This window comes from Papaver somniferum, chromosome 11, assembly GCF_003573695.1.
Source record: "Papaver somniferum cultivar HN1 chromosome 11, ASM357369v1, whole genome shotgun sequence".
Classification (NCBI taxonomy): Eukaryota; Viridiplantae; Streptophyta; class Magnoliopsida; order Ranunculales; family Papaveraceae; genus Papaver; species Papaver somniferum.
The window spans coordinates 19027875-19036557 of NC_039368.1; positions in this window are offsets into that span (position 1 = coordinate 19027875).

Below are 8683 nucleotides of genomic sequence, written 5' to 3' on the forward strand. Positions count from 1 at the left end.
TAATAAACAAATCTGTATCACACAAAAAAGTCTACGATAATAGATAAATCTGTCTCCCACAGAAATACCTATGAGTTTTGTTCCGTCTTTTGTAAATCAAGGTGAACATGAGCCAATTGATAAGCCGGATTTATATTCCCGAAGAACAACCTAGAATTATCAATCACCTCACAATAATCTTAATCGACGCGGCGAAAGAAGATATTGTGGAATCACAAACGATGAGACGAAGATGTTTGTGATTACTTTTATATCTTTCCTATCGGAGATATCAATCTCAAGCCAATCTTTACGATTATACTCGTACGAAACTGCAAGATTAGATTACACAACTACAAGAAAGTAGTATAGGTCTGACTTCACAATCCCAATGAAGTCTTCAAGTCATTAACCTACAGGGTCTCGAAGAAACCTAAGGTTAAAGGAGAATCGACTCTAGATTATACAACTAGTATCACACAGGAGGTATGGGGATTAGGTTTCCCAGTTGCTAGAGTTCTCCTTTATATAATCTTTTAAATCAGGGTTTGCAATCAATGTTAGCTTAGTAACAAAGCGTTCAATATTCACTGTTAGATGAAAACCTGATTAGATTCAAGCTAATATATTTCAACCGTTTGATCGAAACTTAGCTTGTTACACACAAATGAAATGCACGATTTTAGGTTTGTTTAACCGTTACCAAACATGTACATTTGTTGGTTCAATAATAGTTAACCAAATGGTTAACCATATGATTACTTTCATATCAATTATATTCTTATTCACCATAACTAGGTCAAATGACTGAAATAAACTAGTTAGAGAGTTGTTCAATTGCTTAGATATTATAGAAGTATACAAGACACATTCGAGGCAAAAACGATTCGATTCACTCGAATCGATTCATGAACTTTATAGCCACGGTTTGAAAACTTTCATTCCTTATTCAATATAAGTATAAGTTCACGAATAATCGTTTTTAGAAAATAACCAACCTAAGTTCGCGGACTTAAGTACCCGAAATAAGTTTGTAAACAAGTTCACAAGCTCTAGTAGATTTTCTCGGGACGGGAACCTCCGACAGTTCGTGGACTGAGTTCGCGGACGTGGTTCTGGTTTTCCTGACCATCAAAGTTCGCGGACTTTGGTTGAAGGAATAAGGACTTATGCATATGTATGAGTTACCACACAATGTTTATATCCAACAATGGTTGTATCTTCTAAACTCTCATTTCAATCATTGAAAGAGGACGTTATATAGTTGTTGTTCACAAACTATTTTTCGTCAAAGCCATTTTCAAGTAATTGAAACATAATGACTTTTGTCACTAGGTAAAGATGAACTTGGACAAAGCGAAAGCTTACCAACACATATTTCGAAAAATAGATAAGCGAGATAAACTCGGCTCGAAATAGCAAATGTGTATAATCATAGTCTATATAGTAAAACGACTTTTGCCTCAAGATAGGAGATAAAGTAGATAGACTTTTGAGTGATAGATAAGTTCAAGTCTCCACATACCTTTTAGTCGATGAATTTCCACCAGTTCCTTGAGTAGTTCTTCGTCTTATCTGATGGTCGCCATGGAATTCTTGAGCTCAACTACACTTTCTATCCTAGTTCGAGACTTAGCTATAATAGACTAGAAATCAAGACTTATAGTTTTGATCACAGCATTGACAAACATGCTTGAGATAGAAACGCATGCGAGTTCGACCGAGCAGTGCTCTAACAACTGTAACTGAATTCCTGTGAGGGTTTAATTCGGTCTCAACTATATTCCAGTTCGAAGTTAATTGGTAGTAGTCTAGTGTCTTTAGCGGCTTAATACAGTTTGGCGTTCAATCTGGACTAGGTCCCGAGGTTTTTATGCATTTGTGGTTTCCTCGTTAACAAAATTTCTCTGGTGTCTGTGTAATTTATTTTTCCGCATTATATTGTTTATCTTTATAATTGAAATACTACAGGTTGTATGTAAATCAATCAAAATGGATACATCAATCCTTGTTTGTTGGATACAACCTGATTGATTCTTGGATATTGATCTTTGGAATCATCCAAGTACTCTCACATGTAAATCAGGTTCACAGACTTGTCTTGTAAACTTTCTGATTGTGGGAGGAAGAGATATAATTCTAAATATGATTCCTTGATTGAGATTCATTAAGTTGAACTCTCAGAATTGTATTTAAGGTTGTCCATACAGGTTGCCTAAGAAAAAGTTGGTGGTGTATTTTGGTACCCCCATGTTTTCAAAACTAATCTATTTCGGAAAAAAATATTAGTTTATTTCAAATTTGATTAACATTTGTAACAACGTAATTCTCAAGTATCATGTGTACTTAACATTCCATATGATATATTAAAAACTCTTTAAGGATCGTGTCATGAGCTTCATAAGCAAATTTTTTTTTTCTTTCCATATTCATCATTCCTCTCGAGCTCGCAATACGACGTCAGCAATTGTCTCACCCCTAGGCTAGGTCGATACCGATTGATAACATGAACTAAAGCTATAAATTCTGTAACTTGTTTTCTTATAGTTCCAAATCGACTGAACTTGTAAAGACCCTCAAGTTCGTCAATGCTATTAGACTAGTCAAGAGACGATTTAGTCGATAATAACTCGATTAGTTTAACACGAACGTTAATTATTAGAAATTAATATAAAAACGATCTAGATACGAAACTAGTACCATCGGTTAGATCTCGAAAATTTAAGCGAAATGGACTTCTCGAACGTGTGAATCGGATACCGTACGAAGAAGAAAACATCAAGACGGTAAAATCGTCACTTCCGGGAAATTGTTTTTGATGCAACAAGGACACGTTGTGGCTTCCTATATCATTTGGGAGAGTGCCTTTATCTTTTTTGGTTGGTCTTATCCCCAACCGATCGAGAAGATAAGATAAGTCTTCTTTTCTCTTTTTCTTTTTTTAACCATCTTCAAAATCTAATCAAACACCATAACCTAATCCATCACCACCATCCTCGATTCATTTGTATCACAACTTATCTTTAGAAATCTCCCAGCAGATAATTCTCTCTGAAGCTCTAGTGGAAGAACAGATGAAGAGGACGGAAAGAAGAAGAAAAATTAAGAAAAAAATGAAAGAAGAAAAAGAGAAAAAAAGACTAATCTTCTCGATCGGTTGGGGATAAGACCAACCAAAAAAGATAAAGACACTCTCCCAAATGATATGGGAAGCCACAACGTGTCCTTGTTGCATCAAAAGCAATTTCCCAGAAATGATGATTTTACCCTTCATATTGTCTTGATGTTTTCTTCTTCGTCCGATATCCGATTCACACGTTCGAGAAGTCCATTTCGCATAACTTTTCGAGATCTAATCGATGGTACTAGTTTCGTATCTATATCGTTGTTAGATTAATTTCTAATAATTAACGTTCGTGTTAAACTAATCGAGTTATTATCGACTAAATCGTCTATTGACTAGTCTAATAGCGTTGACGAGCTTGAGGGTCTTTACAGAACTACTAGCTACATTACGATTGTTCGGGTTGTCGGTGTCAGTGCAATTTTTTCGTAAACCCTCTCCCAATAACTCACATTCATTAAACGATTTTGCCATCGTTCTGCACCTTAGTCGTATAACTTACTACAAAATTTCTAAACAGATATCAATCTTCGTCTACGGTAAACTCTTTGCATGATTAATATACGACTGAGGCATTGCTCGGAAATAGGCATGGGAGGTGGAGAATGTGTGATTTTAGAAGTAAAAATAGTTAAATTTATAGAGCCAACCCTCAGCCTTCCCTTAGTCGATATGTTGTAATTGATCCGGTTGTTTCAACTTGAAACGGGATGGGTAAACGCTCAAATTCGATTCTTTGCCCATCCCATTTACCTATCCCACTTTTTATGCTTAAAGGAAAGTTTGAGCTAGCTAATAATTGGGTGGAGTATTAGACCCATGAACTTCTACCATAAAGTTTCTTTCATAATTTCATTTTTATCTCAAGAGGTAGTTTGAAAATTGAAATATTTTTGTTAGATGGAAATCGAGTAGCATTAGCTCAACAAAAAAAGGGCAACCACTTGTATAGTAGTATACTAGTATCCCGCGTTTATTTGGGGGATATAATTATCTTTGTAACCAAAAGAAAGGAGAAAGTTCCTCGTAGTCGCCCTGTTGCTGGAAGAAAATAAATAAAATCAAAATAATAATGGAGAAAATCCAGTTATTTGTGCATCACCCTAGCACCTAGTAGATGTTTATCAGATTATCTTGACAAAAGATGAAAATTGAAGGAAATTGTGATATTCAAAAGACTTTATCACTGTGCTTCTAAAACAATGGTATGTCTCAATCATCATCTTGGAGTGGTTCACGATGGACAAGGGCTGTGAGGCTAGTTAAAATGTTGGGAAGCCCGCAGAGAATGGGGAGCAATTCATGCACTCTAATTATCCTGCACTCTGAGGATTAGTCTTGTGACAAGCTGAAAAAGATGGGTAATGTTGTCGCTCAAGGACTCGGTGAACTAATGTGGCCGCATAGTTCCTAAGTCTGTTTTCATGAAACAAACAAAAGTATGGCTGAAATAACAAATACTTAATAAACTCCGACGAAACTAAAGTTTGGGTATCAACATAAGCACCAAAATGGTTAGAAAAATTGACAAGAACTAATCTAACTCATAGTATGTTTTGAGCACAGAAATAATTAACAAGCAAGCTCTTATTGTTAATTTCCTCAAACCGTTGTGGCTCAGGTGTAAATTTTCTGGCTACCATAGCTGAACCATAGTGAATAGGCCTTTTTTTGACATCAAATCCAAGGGTACGGGCGATCCACTAACCTGAACATGTATACAAGGAGAAACGTAGAGAAGTTAAATCTCAATCGGCTATCCAAGGCAATCCATATTTCATGAAGGCTACAATCAGCAACAAGAGCAATATACATCTATTCATTATGGTGAAGATTTAAACATTCATAATCAGGATAACTTTCTCTGATTTTGGTCAATATTGGGTGCATGGATATATAAACAAGCTTTCCCCTGTTCATTTTTGGAGTTTAATAATCCATATCATCCTTGCCCATTTAGACTGTTAGTATTTAGTAATTGGCATGACAGAAATTGTAAAACAGATGCAACAGCCTTTTTTCTTGTTTCTAACACCCAATCTGAATAGCTTGTGTTGCCAACGTTTCCAAATGCGGTTTTGGTTTTACTGGCTTGTCCAAATTGCAAATTTTCGGCCAGATATGCAGGTATACAGAACAGATGCGGCATCTTCCTTAACGTCACTTAAGAAGTCAAAAGGCCTACAATCTCACTAATCAACCTGTGCATGCCTAGCAACCTCTAAGAATTTGATTTACCTGTTGAATGGTGTGTTCCTTAAAACGACTTAACCAACATAACATTACATTACAACACAAGCATGAAAGAAACAAAACTGTCACAAAAATAATGTCAGCTCAGCCAAACTACGAATCGTAAAAAGAATCCAATTCCTACTGCGGCAAGAAGTATGCCAATCATGAGAACTCCAAAAGGAGTGAATGTCATCACTAAGCACCCATTTGAAAAATCACTGCTGCCAAAACCATAGTCCATTTTCTACCTCTAGCCTCTGAAGTTCTAACACCACCTAAACTACCAAGAAATGAGACTATTCGTAAAGTACCAGCTAGAGTTTCTTGTTGCACTTCTGATATGTTTAAATCTTCTGAATAAATAAAATTGTCCCACCCATAACTCCCACATCTGCATATGGAAAGAAACCCATTGGATACATAACGTTTGCAATATGGCCAATTCTTGCAATCTTTCAAGACCCACCAAAAAACAGACATTACCATCATCATAATATCAAATGATCCATTTACCCAAAGCAGGGTTGTAGATAATTCTGTAAATTCACCTAGCACTAGTTGAGTCTTCCTATATGTATTTAGTGTCTGATTAAGGTGCATGGTCAAACTTTCTAATTTGCTTAAATTGGTAAAAAAAACATAAAACTAATAAACCCGTGAAATGTTTGTTATCTAAACTGTTCTGTATCCATAAAAATGTGAACTTTTCTAACTAATTTGATATGAGATTCTTACCATATATCCTAGAAGGTCAGAGTTGAATGTTTGTTACTCTAAGCAAAAACATCACAAGCAAAGACATATTTCCTTTGAACCACTACTTCTTCTATGTTGTTGTCGAAGTTTTTAGATACCAATCCATCATTTCCATTTTCTTCCACCAATCCAATCTCTCCTGTATTCTAGCTCTTCTCTTATTTCAAAACAAACGGTTTGTAAAGTAATTGCTCCTCACATTTCAGAGCTGCTCTCTAACTTACTACTAGGACCCAAAATTTAATAAAGTCTCTAGATCTAAGGGAGAAGAAAAGCATTGCGTATAGGGCAATATATATCAGACAGACAAAGAAATCACTACATCATTTGATATGCAGTCTCGATCACTTGCAAAATTGGTTCTTTGATTGGGGGAAAGCTTATTACTGTTTTCATCCAATATTGACCAGAAGTCAAATAGGTCAGTTTTCGCATTAGTAAAAGTGGCTTCCCCCAATTAAAAATCACTTTCTCTTGCTTAAAACCCCTATAGGACCTGTACGAGAACCATTAACAGCCTTCAAGCTTTAGTTGTAGAAGCTAAGTTCGAAAGTATTTTCACACATCAATGACATGCTTATGAAAATGTCTATAATTGGGAGTGACTTCGTTTGGATTCCCTGTAGCATGTAAGATTAACTTTTCTAGGCAAAACTAGGGCTAACTGACTATTTACCTTAAAACTCATTATAAAACTATCGTATCTCTATCTTCGTCCTAACCTAATTTTACACCGAATGCACCTATTTCGTATTAGCTTACCAGAATCCCCTAAGTATTACTATAACTCCTATCTTATTCTTCATTCAGAAGCTGTTATGTTATAGGAATAAAAGCAAAAAATCTCTATTATGAACCAAAAACAACAACATGTATCAGGTAAGAAATGCACTTTATTTTTCCCCGCTTGTTGTATCAAAACCAAAATTAAAAACAAAAATACATTTTCACTTGCAATGTGAGATTGAACAATAGAAAACGAATGTGGATGTATCAAACAACTCAAGTCAGATCAATAACATGCATAGATCTAAAATGGCACCAGCTTCCATATCAAAGATTCACTAGTCAGACAATCCCAGATTCGGTGTTCCTCAATTACGTACAAGGAAACTCACCATTTTACAGTTAATGAATTGTCTGCACATACTTAGTAACTACTGATCTTCTCATATTACAACTAATGACACCAAAGAAGATGCATAAACAGTTAAGATTAGACATACATTTTATAGTCCTTAAATGGGAACGTACTTACAACCGAGGGAGTGGGGGTCGTATAATTTCAGTACACGAAGAGGAAAAACAATTAAGCTAACTTGTGAATGCATATGGGGGTTTCACTTTTTATATTGCTTTAAATCACTCAACTAGCAAAACATCCCAATTCAATACCCAAATTATGAACAATAAATAACAAATTGATCATAGTTAACAATACCTTAACAATTATCATAGAACCGCGCACACCCTTTCCTTCAAGCATCATCCTTATCTCTTACACTGTCCTGATCAAACTCCTTATGCATATATCATCATGCATCAATTTCAAAATTACCCTCTCTATTTCCTTCGTGCCCTCAGTCCTAGTTTCGTCAAAAGGACGTTTTTTTTTTTTTGAATACTTGTCCCAATTAACTTTGCACATATCCTCTCAACTCATTGAATTGAATACTTCTATCATTTCTTCCGTAGAGGCATCCTCCTTAAAGGGCAAATCCACCCCCTACAAAAGGAGATGAAACATTCAATCAATCAAATTACAAACAAACAAAAAAAATGAGATTTATGATTTAAAGTAAGAAATTCTTCCAAACCTTGTCGATTCCCATCTTTCTTCCAAAGCTTGATTTCCGCTTCACGGCTTTCTTGTTCACACTTCACGGAATTAGGTTTCCCGGATCCGGTGACAGCGTGAATAAACTTGATCAATTAGTCATATGAACTCAGTTTCCGCGTCATAGTAATTGGACAATCAGAACTTCTAAACCCGGAATAAAAGCACCGGACCCGTTGTGTTGGCATCTGTTAGAGTCTGAGAAAAACGGTTCAGTCCAAAACCGCACAAAAAATAACAGATTAGTCCACTTCGGTCCAACTAGGAACAGATTAGTCCAAATAATGTATAAAGACGCTGCTATCCTTCACACGCTTTTAATAAACCACACGTGCATCGAATGGATACAGTTTTATAACTGACACCATAAACGTAGTTGTGACACGTAGCTTGGAAAAAAAAACTGAATTAAAAACTGAATTAAACGGCGTAACGGACAAATCATTTATTCGTTCTTTTTCTTTTGAAGACTGAATAGCAGAAGAAATTTTTTTTAGTAACTCATACCTCAACATTTTGAACCCTAGAAAATTTTCAAATCACAGAAAATTTCAATCAAAAACTCTAACATCTTACTAATGAAAACAACTAGATGGTTGAACAATCAGTAACATCATGTTGAAAGGAAAAAAGTAGCTTCAAAGAAAAAAGCACCACCGACAGTGGAAGATTCAACATCAACTGAAGAAGAAATTCCATCAGTTGCTGCAGAAGAGATTCAAAAATCAACATCACCAAGAAAGAGATCAAAG